This window comes from Eretmochelys imbricata, chromosome 28 (assembly GCF_965152235.1).
Source record: "Eretmochelys imbricata isolate rEreImb1 chromosome 28, rEreImb1.hap1, whole genome shotgun sequence".
NCBI classification, from domain to species: domain Eukaryota; kingdom Metazoa; phylum Chordata; order Testudines; family Cheloniidae; genus Eretmochelys; species Eretmochelys imbricata.
Window position 1 is genome coordinate 4,897,433 of NC_135599.1, and position 13,777 is coordinate 4,911,209.

General features: G+C 48.0%; 1 protein-coding gene and 1 long non-coding RNA gene across 2 annotated transcripts in view; both read right to left on the bottom strand.

Annotated features, from left to right (window-relative positions):
* Positions 1–13,777, bottom strand: part of LOC144258216 (uncharacterized) — a 970,182-nt gene that overhangs the window by 249,566 nt on the left and 706,839 nt on the right. The window lies entirely within an intron of this gene.
* On the bottom strand, positions 504–3,427 carry LOC144258339 (uncharacterized). Its single transcript, XR_013344675.1, has 3 exons — positions 3,233–3,427; positions 2,546–2,659; positions 504–1,113 (listed from the first exon to the last, which is right to left on the bottom strand). It is a non-coding gene; the product is annotated as an uncharacterized LOC144258339 (long non-coding RNA).

Consider the following 13,777-nt stretch of genomic DNA (forward strand, 5'->3'; position numbering starts at 1 on the left):
ACAGATGACTTTCCTTTGCAAATTAGAGAAGTGGGGAAGTCAGTGACCCTTACAGTCTAAGTGTAAGAACTTGTAAAAACTTCTACAAATTGTCTCTTCGAATAATTTTGCTTTCACTAGAAATAGACTTTGAAACTAAGCAAAATAAGTTCTATTTGAAACACAAAAATTTAAAATCTATACTGGGCCAATATTCACTTCTACACTCTCACACACATTCTTCCACCCCAACCATTGGAGTGAGGTTTTCTACCAGAACTCCTTACACTACGGGGGGTAAATTAAAGCAAATTAACTTTTCAAGATCAGCTGTCACTTCCTGTATGACTAACAAAACAAAAAACAAGACACTTGGTTTTACAAAGTGATTCAGATTATCACACAATTAGTCTCCTACTCTTTAACCAATAAATTCGTTTTCATTGGAAACAATAACATATTCAAAGAGCTCAAATTCTTGTCATATGTCATTTTCTTTTAATCCCCGTTGCCAACAACCGAACCTTGGCTCTAGTTCTGGTTTGTCCCAACGTAGGTCCCAACCAATTCTCTGAGTTCATATATCGCTGGTTCTTCTGCCATGTGTGTTGGTGGAAGGGGTCTCGTATGTGGGAAAGTTTGCATCACGAGGAAAAAAAAATCTCTCTTTTCACACTTTTTAATCTTTCAAAGTAGGAGGAGGTAGAGGAGAAGGGATGTAAATGCATAAAACACAAGAGAAAACTGTCCTACACTAAAGGCATTTATCGGTATAACTATATTGCTCAGGGGTGTGAAAAATCCAGAGTTGAGCAATGTAGTTACACAGCCCTAACGCCCTGTGTAGATAGCGCTACGTCAGCAGGACACATAGCTTGAGGGGGCTGGACTAATGAAGTCCGACGGGAGAGATCTCTCCCATTGGCTTAGAGCATCTGTAATAGCATGCTACACCAGTGCAGCTACATTGGGGCACCTGTGCCAACATCAGCTTTATTGTGAAGCCGGAGCATCAGACACAAAACCAGAGAATCAGGACTCAACATGCGAGTATCTGGAAGTCTGAAATTGGAACCGGACACGTTCCTTGCCTCATTGGTTACCATCATTTCCACAGCCTGAAAGTCCTGGTTTCTGTGAAAATAGAATGAATTATATTGAAATTAGAATTCATTAAAGAAATGCTACTTGAAGGGTTTGTTGAAATATAGTTGTCAAGAAGAGAAACATTAAGGAGTGTGAGACAATGGGTCCTCAAACTAATTAACTTACAGCTCCTACTGAGCTGGGAGATTGGTAAACATTAGTATGCAAGTAAGATATGTATGTATATTTGTCAGTTTCTGCTTCCTTTTCTCTCTTATGTTCAATGATATAATCTGAATCATTGGTGATTCCGAACAATAATTTTGCAATAGCAGGAATGGTATAGATGTGATGCTCCCTGGTTCCTGGTAGGAAGGGCACACTCAAATTATTCATGAGACAATGGAGTAGATAGGAAGGACAAATGGGTCCACCTCAGAACAGGGTGAACTGCAAAAGGCAAAAATGGGCCACTCATTTGGACACGCTGAGGGATAACGGTGCTGCAAACAGTTGAAACAACTTTGAAAGTTACTATGTGGGAATCAGGAAAAGTATTAAAGAAAAAAAAGTACGGATAGCCCTAGAGGTTTTTATGGTGTTGATCTCCTGTGCAGATTCTTGGATGGCTAACATGGGCTGAGTGCCAAGAGAAGGTTTTCCCACACTCACGGCATTCATAGGGCCTCTCCCCTGTGTGGTTCTCTGATGAGTAACAAGGTTTGAGCTGCGATTGAAGGTTCTCACACTCACGGCATTCATAGGGCCTCTCTCCTGCGCGGATTCTCTGATGCTTTATAAGGGCTGACTGGTCATATGCGTTTTTCCCACACTCAGTGCATGCATTTTTTGTCTTTCCCCTGAGGATTTCCTGCTGTGTTGTGCTTTCCGTGAGGTCCTTCTGAGTTCCCCGACAGGAAATTAATTTACCCACTTTATCCCTTGGCCGATTTCCCTGCTCTCTCTCTGGTCTGTGCTGAATCTCACAGGATTTTCCCTGCTCATGACTCCTGCACACGTTCCTTTCTGATCTTTGTGATAATGCTCTGTGTTTATCCACTTGCCCAGCATTTTCCTGCTGAGAATTCTGCTCCTCTTTCTCACATGCCATCGCATCACCTGCTGCGATAGAGACAGAAACGTCCAACAGGGATGGAAAGGGGAAGGCCAACGAAAAAAAGTGCTGGAGAGACGTCAAATAAAAACAGGAACTGAACTCCTCCAAACAATTCCCCTAAATGGGAGAGAGGAGGGGATCAATTTAGCCTTCACATCCCATCAAATTCATGGGGGGAAGGGAGGAAGCTACTGCCTGATGTCTGCTAGGATCTACAGGAAGCCATGAGCTATAGTTACCCTGAGGTTATGACCCCTGCTAGAGACAATAATGAACTGAGTGACCTCCCAAGGGCTTTGTAGGGCATCCCATAGGTTTCCTTCAGGCACTTACAGATTCTGAGTTGGTTTCATGTTTCCTCACCTTTGCAGGGAGCTCTCAGGGTCTGTCTTTCCTCTGAACCCTGGAGCTCTGAGACCCATGGCTCTTCCCCTTGTTCCAGCTGGGAAAACACATCAGGTTTGGAAATGGGAAACCCTGCTCAGATGAAAGAAAACAAAGGAGTTCAGGTGATTGCATAAGACTTTGTCATAAAAAAAACAAAACATTCTATTAATTTAACTTCAGTGCTTAGTGTGACCTGGTGTGCCTTGGGGAGTCCTGACTGAAAACGCTAAGGTCAGGGCAGGCTAAAAAAGGGAGAGCAGATGCTCCCAGAACTGATGGCTAACACTGAAGTTAAAATCACCGACCACTCACAAACTATGCTTCTGATCCCGCACACTGCTTATTGAGAAGCTGAAAAAGATCACACAGCCCCCTTTATTGCATTCCAGTTCTCTGACTCCCAATCAGCACCTATGTTCGGTACAGTGAGAGCTTATTTAAAAATTCTGGTCACAGAAACACAATGTTCTGACCCCAAAGGGTCAGCCATATTACCAGGTCAGCACAGGTTGGAATCATAGAATCATAGAATCTCAGGCTTGGAAGGGACCTCAGGAGGTCATCTAGTCCAACCCCCTGCTCAAAGCAGGACCAATCCCCAATTAAATCATCCCAGCCAGGGCTTTGTCAAGCCTGACCTTAAAAAAAAGGTTTGGATTTTACCCAAAATACCAGGCTGCCAGCCAATCCTTTAGCCTCTGAACTAAAGGAAAGCAGGAAAGGTCAGATACATTCAGAAATCTATATATCGGGTTCTTCACAGTATTGGTGAGTTCCTGGCTTGAAAGTACGTCTGGAACACATCCACAGCTTGGATGGGTCATTCAGTCCTTTGTTCAAGGCTTCAGTTTGCAGAGAAGTTGCTCCAGAGGTAGGAAGAGGGATTGAAGAGAAAATGAAGATGATGCAGCTGCCCTTTCTATTCCCTTTGCCTTGTGGCTTGTACTTCCTGTGTCCCAAACACAAGCTTCACAGCACATGGCATGGAAAAGCCCTGGAGTTCTCAGTACACAGGCATACCCCTGCATGTCTTGCTGACTCAATAGGTGTATCCCCTTGGTTCTTTTCATGGGCTCATTGTACAGCTGATGACCCTTGACAGGCCACTGAAGAGGCTCGACAGTGCTGATGCCAGTCTGTCCGGGGGTGTCACCCAGAAACGCTGCACAAGTCTGGAAATACAGATATACCCTACATGTCTATAACTCACAACACAAAGGTGGTACAAAACATAGAAACAAAATGATCATACTTGGAAAATCATAGCATTTTCACTGACACCTTACATGGCATATCTAGCATGATTCATTGCAATTTCATCATATTTGTATTTTATTATTAATTATCATTATGAAAGAGTCTCACAATTCCCTACAGTGTCACACCTAGTAAACCAGTGAATTCCCAGGACCAGCTCCCTGGGTCCCTGAAGATGCTGAGCACTCTGCTTATGAGGGATTGAAATACCCACATATCTGCTGGGAACACACACAGACAGGCACAGTCTGTCCCCTGTGACAAAGTTCTTTCTCTACCTTGGTGGGTCTTGCGCTTATTGGCGGATTTGCTCGCCTTGGAGCTTCACGGCAGCCCTCAGCTTGGCCGTTTCTCTGAACCCACAGTCCAGGTTGATGACTCCTGGGTCTGACCAGATTGGTTGCAGGTGTTCTAATCAGCCTGTCTTACTGGTCTCCAGAAGGTTCCTGATTGTTCTGTTACTTTACCCAAGGAAAAGGGACCTACTTAGCCATCTGGCCTGACCCTGTCACAACCTCTATGTTCACTCTTCTAGAAAACTATGATCAATTATTTACATACTATGGCTTGTTTGAGGTATCATTTGAAAATGCATAATCTGCAGAATATTATCCTCCTGTTAAAATATGACAGGTTTCAGAGTAACAGCCGTGTTAGTCTGTATTCGCAAAAAGAAAAGGAGTACTTGTGGCACCTTAGAGACTAACCAATTTATTTGAGCATGAGCTTTCGTGAGCTACAGCTTACTTGAAGTGAGCTGTAGCTCACGAAAGCTTATGCTCAAATAAATTGGTTAGTCTCTAAGGTGCCACAAGTACTCCTTTTCTTTCTGTTAAAATATGTTTAGCAACACTATGTAAAATTATAAGATTTTACTGTATCATATTAGTGAAAAAGTTACAATTCTGTGGAACACCCTCAGACCAGTTCCTCAGAGACAGCAAGGCAAGCAGCTGGTCAAATTGCCATTCTCCAGGAGGGGGAAGGTGTGAAGAAGATATTTACATTCCTTCACAGGGACCACTTGAAGCTCATATCTACAACAGACAGCCGGTCACCATGACTCAGCTGAGAACTGAAGTTGTTTGTCGTACAAAGGACTGAATTATAAAAAGAGGGGAGGAAAATGCTTGAGACTCTCTCTCTCCCCCTTTTCCTCTGCTCATGACAGCTCCTGAAGAAACTGAACTTGGCAGCAGGGGCGAACTAGGGGGACTTCTGGCTGAAAGGACAGCCAGCCTGCCTCAGGATACGGTGAGAGAAACATTTGCTTTGTATCCCTTTTAGCTTGTTAACTTAGATGTTAGTTTGGGTTTTATCTTGCATTTCTTTTGTAAACAATTCTGGCTTTTATACCTCATTACCTGTAGTCAATTAATTTGGTTTTTTTGCCGGTACTTAGCCATCTCATTTTATTGTTTCATCTAACCAATGTGTTGGGATTAAAGTGTGTTGGAAAATCCTTTTGGGATAACAAGGCTGGCACGTGTCATTTTCCACTGATGAAATGACAGACTTCATATGACCTTGCGTCGTTCAGTAGTGTGCTGGACAGTGAAAGATGCACAAAAGTCCGGGACCAGAGAATTTTCTGGGGTTCTCCTGTGGTGCACTGTAATTCGTGAGTCGCTGACTAACAGCGCTCAATACTGTGCAGCTGGCAGCGAGTTACGTGCTGGAGACTGGGTGTTAACTGCCCAGGAGTGGCTGTTCTCACAGTAAAGCAGTGTAAAAGCCACCCCAGCTTGGGCAACTGAGGGGAAACAGCTGTTCAACCAGTCAAGATTGCGCTGTGGTTAATGGCACAGACACTCAATTTCAAAGCATCTCCTAAAACACAGAGAAAGTAAATCCATGTCCCAGAAGTTGAAGACTCCAGACAGAGGACAAGTCTCCCTGGAACTGCTTCTTGCAGAGAGAGAGAGGTCCAGACACAATGAGAGAGTCCTGGGGAAGCTGGGAACACTAAGAATGGGCTGGTGGGGTTCAGTGGAGAAAGGGAACAGGAAGGGCAGGGATATCACTGAATGCAGGATCTCAGCAGTCCGAGATGTCAGGATAGCACCTAGTGCAGGCCATTGGAAAGCATAATCCCAACTATACATATAAAATGATGGGGTCTACATTAGCTGTTTCCACTCAAGAGAGGGATCTTGGAGTCATTGTCGATAGTTCTCCGAAAACATCCACTCAGGGTGCAGAGGCAGTCAAAAAGCGAACAGGGTGTTGGGAATCATTAAGAAAGGGATAGATAATAAGACAGTACATAACTTGCCTCGATATAAATCCATGGTACGCCCACATCTTGAATATTGTGTGCAGATGTGGTCGGCCCATCTCAAAAAAGATACATTGCAATTGGAAAAGGTTTAGAAAAGGGCAAAGAAACCCGGACTAGGAGTATGAAGCAGCTTCTGTATGAGGAGAGATATGTAAGACTGGGACTTTTCAACTTGGAAAAGAGACAAGAGGGCATATGAGAGAGGTCTATAAAAGCATGTCTGCTGTGGAGAAAGTAAAGAAGGAAGTGTAATTTACTCCTTCTCAGACCACAAGGACTAGGAATCACCCAATCAAATTAATAGGCAGCAGGTTGATAAAAAACAAAAGGAAGTATTTCTTCACACAACGCACAGTCAACCTGGGGAACTCCTTGCCAGAGGACGTTGTGAAGGCCAAGATTATAATAGGGTTACAAAAAAAAAAAAAACAAACACGATGAGAAATCTATTGAGGACAGGTCCATGACTGGTTATTAGCCAGGATGGGCAGGGATGGTGTCCCTAACTTCTGTTTGTCATAAGCTGTGAATGGGTGACAGGAGATGAATCACTTCATGATTCCCTGTTCTGTTCATTCCCTCTGGGACACCCGGCGCTGGTCACTGTTGGAAGACAGGACACTGGGCTAGATGGACCTTTGGTCTGTCCCAGTGTGGCCGTTCTTAAATACCAGGGAACCTAGTGAGTCCAGTGCAATGGGAGGGAGTAAGGAAATCCCTGGGTGTGGAGAACACTGGGAAATTAGAAACGATCATTCAGAAGAAACAGACTCTAAAGAGTCTAGAAAAGCAGAATGTGAAAAATAATAATCGGGGTCATGTGACTTCAGGAATGAGGGACTCAAAAAAACAAGTCTGCAGAGAAGGTAGATTGTGGCTAGTGCAAATGGGGATGGGGGGAGCAACTCTCCAGGTCTCAAGGATTTTCACCAGCAACCGAGGCCATTGTCCCATGCACGGGGCAATCCGGAGCAGTGAGGAGTTGTGTCATCTGTAATCCTGGCTGAGTTTCAATGCTCTGCTGCTGCAGCTCCCTTGTCTGGATTCCCCCAGCCAGCATTCAAGGTCTGTGTGATCAGTAACCCTGGACCAGCCGCTCTGACCCCAGCAGCCTGCTTCTTAAACCCCAAGCACATTCTGGTCTGGGTGGAGAAGGCTCAGGGTTTGAGAGAAGGCCAGGGGTAGGAAGCTTCTGTTCGTTATGCTGGACCTAACCCCCCGTTTTACTTGTGCAAACAGGAGATATTTGACACTGTGCGATTCTGCTCCTGTGCTCTCTTCCCACAGCGTTCAGCAGCAGGGGAGGGTCTCTGGTCGTGTGTGTGTCACTGGCATGCTGGGGTGATGCTGGAACAGGACAGAGCAGAGGTGGCATTGTGGGGGTGGCGTGAACCTCATCTCTTCCGTTCCCCTTCCAAGAACCGAGGGGACAGGAACCCTTACCCAGCGAGGTCACATTCTCACAGGTCTCCTGCATGACGTCTCTGGAGAGGGCTCTCTGAGCGGGGTCCAGCAGAGCCCCCTCTTCCCTGGTGAAATACACAGCCAGCTCCTCGAAGGTCACCAGCCCCTGAAAGAGCCAGAGCCCCCCACTCAGGACCTGCTGTCCCACTCACAGCCCCACTATTCGTGGGGGAGAGGAGCCAATCAAACGGAAACTCTGGGTGGACCGCAGCCAACAGAGTCCCACCCCCACGCGCTCAGAGCACCCAGGAAACACCAGGGGGAGGGGGCGAAGAGACACCCCTCCTCTCTCCCAGCAGATCCATCACACACCTACTAGACACAGACTGATACCGGAGATGCTGCACCGAGCAGGGTCTAGGGAGAGATCTCTTGTAGGAAGCCCAACACCCTCCTCCTTGTGAGGAGCTGGATATGAGGCAGGAGAATCTCCCCTAAGCCTGACTGGTGGCTTCCCCCTTCATATTTAAAGGCACCCACTGGTTAGTTGGGTCAGGCTCCAGCACTAGGAGTCTGGTCCTTTTTCCCAGCCCCATCTACGTGGGTTATTTTCTGTTCACCAAATTGGAGCATTTCCACCTCCAAACCTCATGGGTCTGTTCCAAGAATCTAGGCCACTTATTAAACAACTCCAGGCAGGTCTGCCACCCCCTGGTCTCCTCCCTTTCTCCACCCTGTGCATTTCCTGCCCCGCTCCAACCTCCAAACCAGACGGTGCAAACCTTCCCCTCTCCCGTGTATTTGCTGTCCCTCTCTCTCCTGCAGGAACAAATCAGAACCCCCCCAATAATCCCTACCTCAGCTGGCTCCTCTGCAGCCATGTCGCTCCCTTGTCCCATGGGAGGACGGGATGAACCGGAACGAAACGTGAGCGTCGTTCTGCAGCCTGATCGGGCGAGAAGGGCCGTTGTGGAGGTTTGGGAACGGGCATTAGTTCATTTCACATCACGCTTCCCCCAGGCTCTTTCCTTGCAGAGCGAGATCCGAGATTCTGCCGTGCTGAGAAAATGCTCAGTCTCTGGATTACAGCAGAGACCTGGCCCCTCCTGCCAGGCTAGGCCCACAGACACACTTTTAACCTCCTTTCTCCCTCCCGCATCCCAAAACAAAGTCTCTGAACGCAATCCTAGAAAAAAGCAGAACCAAAGGAGTCCCTTTCGAGGATTCCCTGTGACACTGACCCCACGGCAGCCACACCCCAGCAGGAGGGACGTGGAGTCACGAACTGGGTTTTCCTCTCTCTCATCCTCATCTTGTCCACAGGAAAGTGATTCTCCCCACACTGCAGTAATACATCTGTCTGGGCAGATGAGAGAGCTGGAAATCTCTTTCAAAACTCTTATCCCACGGACCCTGTCAGTCCCTCTATCTCCTTTTCCCTGGGCCCTCTCCATGCCTGTCTGCTAGGAAACTCTCATTCCTGGGTTGTTTGCTCCCCCATGGCTGGATTTGCTCCTGCAAATGGCAGGAGAAATGGGGTGGGGGGCTGTTTCTGTAGAGTCATTTTATAGTCCTTCACTGCCTGCCTGGGATTTCCCCATTGCCTGCCTAGGACCCCCACCTGCCCTCCACCAGGATCTGCCAGCCCCTCCTCCTCCCAGCAGAAGCCCCTGACACTTTACAAGGACCCTTCACTCTGCGCCAGGGACCGCCCCACCACAGCGCTGTGCACTGGGCATGGCAATGGTCCCAGGAGCCAGCTGGGCAATCCCAGACAGAGCCCCTGGCAGAGCACCTGGCAGCGTCTAATCCCCTGCCCCACCTGCCCAAGAGACCCCCACCCCCACTGGTCTGCAGCCAACAGGCCCCCAGCGATACCCACCTCCAGGACCCATAGCCTTAGGGCCGGGCACATCAGAACCACCCCCCGAAACCCCAAACCCTCCAGAAACCACCAACCTGACTAGGGACCCCCTGCCCAGCCACCCAGAGGCCTCCCCCTACCACAATGTCCCTTCAGCTCCCGCTGCAATCTCCCCACACAGACATGCACCCCCCCAGCAACAGTGTTCCCTCACAGTGTCTGACAAGTGGACAGAAAGTTATCACCACCCCCTGCTGGCCAGTCACACAGGCAGAGGGAGCCCGGGCAGACGCCTCTTTAACAGGAGAAAGGAAGCCATGGAGGGCCAAAATAACTGAGAAATTTCCATACTCTGTCACTAGCAAATAATGGCCACCATGGATCCACCAGAGAGTTGGCTACAGCTTTGCACTGCGGGAAGCCCCCCCTCACGGAGACCCTTTGTCATGGGGTTTGGGATATTTCTGGACCATGCTGCACTCAGAGGGACCTCCTCATCCCGTGCCGGCTGGAGAAAAGAAAAGGGTCCAGCCAACTCTCCTGTTACCAAATGGGAACCACCCATCCCCCAAACAGGGGGAGGCCCCTGGCTTTGATGGGTATTGAATATATAGCTAGTGTCTTTTATCAGCAAACATTTTTAACAGAGAGAAAGGAGGGAACAAATGATTCTCAAAGGAGAGGGAAAGATGTTCATTGTTGCAGGGGCGTTAATTTCCCAACCAGGATGGAGAAGGACTCAGGGCGACAGGTTCCCCCCAAGGAAGGACAAGTTGCTAGGATTTACAGACATGGGGAACAGCCCCAAACTCGAGAGGATTTTTAATTGACATTTGATAATGACATCCAAAGAGGGAAACCTGAGATTTGAGATCAGTGTTCATAATGAAAGAGAAAGGGTGGAAATCTGAGGGATTTTGGATCCATTTATGCAAATTATAGAGAGGAAAGTGGAAAATGAGAGGGATTTTATAGCAGTTGTTGATAGGAGGTTGTCACGGAGTCCCTGGGCGATGCTCTGGAACTGCTCCCCATGAAGCTGGGCAGGACTCTGGGGCAGTCGCCTTTCTGGGAGCAGCCTGTCTGCAGGACACACAGCTCACACAGCTTCCACCTTCCTAGGTCTGACCTCGGACCATTCAGCCTCCTCTGCCCCTCCGTGCGCTTCCCACAGCGAGTCCGCTCACGCAGGGCTCCTGGGGAAGCCAGAGGGTCCTGCCCCCCAACTCCGCAGTCAGACATGACTCTCAGCCAGCCAGTAAAACAGAAGGTTTATTAGATGACAGGAACATGGTCTAAACCAGAGCTTGCAGGTGCAGAGAACAGGACCCCTCAGCTGGGGCCATTTTGGGGGGGGGGGGCAGTGAGCCAGACAGCCACGTCTGCCCTTCACTCCATGTCCCAGCCAGCCCCAAACTGAAACTCCCTCCAGCCCCTCCTCCTCTGGGCTTTGTTCCTTTCCCGGGCCAGGAGGTCACCTGATTCCTTTGTTCTCCAACCCTTTAGCTCTCACCTTGCAGGGGGGAAGGGCCCAGGCCATCAGTGGCCAGGAAACAGGGTGGCCATTCTCTGTGTCCAGACTCCTGCACACACATGCCCTCTAGGGCTCTGCAATGATCATACACCCTTATCCCACCCCCTAGATACTTAAGAACTTCATAGGGGAAACTGAGGCACCCCCACACTATTCAGAGGAAACATTAAGAACAGTCCCACTTCGTCACAGAGGTAAAAGCTGAGTGTATTTCCCACCACTATTTAGTCAATGAATAGAGAGGAAATGGGCAACGTTGGCAAACGTTTTAGATCCATATTCAGGAATCTGAGGAAAGGTGTAAATCTGAGATTTTCGTCGTAATTTATAATTACAGAGACAGGGAAAGCTCTCAGGGGCATATTCAATTAGAAGTAGATAACTAGAGTAAAAGTGGGGCAAACTTTTTTATGAATCTTTGAGACTGTTAGGAACACTGGGGCATGGCCACTAAGTAACTCAAAAAAATAAAAAACCACAAGTGTTAATGAAGCCCCCTCGCGCTAGGCCCCGGTGTCCTTGGCCCCCCTCCTGCCTGGAGGCACTTGCAACAGCTTTGTGTGCTAGGCCCAAGTGTCCTTGGCCCCCCCCCCCCGCTTGGAGGCATACACAGCAGTTATGCTAAAGATCTGCAACAGTATGTTGCAGAGTTAAACTGCCTAAAACTAAGCAAGGCCAAACAATGCTAAATAAAGCAGCTTTATATATAGTTTAATAAATAATATAGAAAATTAGGGAATTAGCTGGGAACTGGATTGCCTGGCTATATGGATACTTGGAGCAGCTTACTATTGAATAAGTATGCTAAAAAAAAGGATGTGTAGAAGCCTGTGTAATTTCCTGCTTTGTTCTACAGGATTTGAGATTCAAATTTTCCTGTACTTTTTTGAAGCTTTAAATAAACTTTTTTGCTTTTTTACTCCGTTGTAATTATTGGGTGCAGCACACCGGGTAACGAACCAACTCAAGCTGTTGTTCAGCCTCTCGGCACTGGGTGCCGGCAACAGCTTTTGGCGTCCCTGGGTGGGCTCGAGGCTGCAATTTAGCCTTGCCCGGACCCCTCCTGGAGGTCGAGGATTGCGGCGAGAACCGACGCCCAGCGCGCACCGGTGAGTTCATCGGGGGCCTCGGAGGAGACGCGATTTGATCGACCCCAGAGGGCACAACGGTGCAACGCACTCATATAGTGGAGAAGCAGTTGTGGACGGCGGTGAAGAACCGGTCCCTTAGACGTGGGGGAGGAGCAGCTGCAGGCCACGGTGAAGAACCGGTCCCTTGGATAAGGTAGGAACCTTTTGAAATCCGGATTATATGCTCTGTTGGAACCTGGGGACGCCCAGAGTTACCCTGTAGGTATGGGACAGGGACAGAGCTCAGAGGTTAGGGCACGGTGTACACCCCTAGAGTGCATTCTAGCAAACTGGAAGGTATTTCGTGCGGATCCGATGACAAAGAGCCAATTAAAACGATTCTGTACAGTTGACTAGCCTCAATATCAACTAGAGGACCAGGAGTGGTGGCCACCAGGAGGGTCAATTAATTACAACACGATCCTTCAGTTACTCCTGTTCTGTCAAAAAACAAAAAAATGGAATGAACATATGTATGCGCATTTGTTTCTGACTTTATGTACTCGACCAGATATTTTACAGCGCTGTAATCTGACTCCGACTGGTTCGGAAGCAGCTAATGTTAGTCCCCAGACCCCCACCCCCACTGTAATGGCAGAGCCGGTGTCCCCTTCGGCCCCTACACCCACACCTTGTAAGTCCCCAATGGTTGGCCTATACCCCTTAATCACCGAAACTAAAGTCGCCCGGTCTGGATCAGACAGGCGTCCTGCCACAACTATGCAGGTTTATACTCATGTGCCCTTTAATCCTGTGGATTTGGCTGCTTTCAAAGCACAGGCAGGAGAGTTTTCCACCAACCCAAGCAGGTTTATATCAGTCTTTGAGGGGTGCCTCAGTAGTCACAAGCCGGACTGGGATGATTGTAACGTCCTCCTGCGAACCCTATTGTCTGAGGTTGAAAGACAACAGGTTGTGTCCAAGGCAAGGGAGGAAGCGCAGAGACGGTACGACCGGGATGGTATTAATGTCCCTGACCCGGATGCACAAGTCCCCCGAGCAGACCCCAGGTGGAATCCAAATAATCATGGGAATATAACCCGCCTTACCTCCTATAAGGAGTTGCTTTTACATGGACTCCGTCACTCGGCTGTCCGACATAATCATTGGGCAAAGCCATATGAAGTAATGCAGGATTTAAAAGAAAGCCCAGGGGCCTTTCTACAGCGTATTTGGGACACCATTCGACAGAACACTAATGCAGACCCCGATAATCAGGCAACTAAATCAATTATTAAGGAAATTTTTACAAGCAAAGCAGCCCCTAATATTAAAAAAAAGTTACAAAAAAAAAAAAAATTAATAGGTATAACCATGGCACAAATTTTAAAAACTGCAAACCAAGCTTATAGTCTAAAAAAAACAAACAAACAAAAAAGCAAGTAAAATTAATGGTAACAGCGGTACAGGCCGGCACTAAAAAAAGTGGCCGGGGAGGAAGGGGCCGTGGACGCGACCGTCCGGGCCTGCAGGAGAGACGACTGGGTCGCAACCAGTGTGCCCTGTGTCAACAGGAGGAACACTAAAAAAATAAGTGCCCAAAAAAAAAAAAAAAAAGGGAGGTGCCCCTATGATGGCAATAATGGAGCAGGAATAGGGGTGTCAGGGGAGACGGACCACCCTACCCCCGGAACCCCGAGTAAAGATGCGGGTAAAAAGCTCAGAAATAAATTTTTTAGTGGACTCTGAAGCGGCCCGAACTGCCGTAAATCAGCCTCTTCAGTTGCCAGTAGCAGAT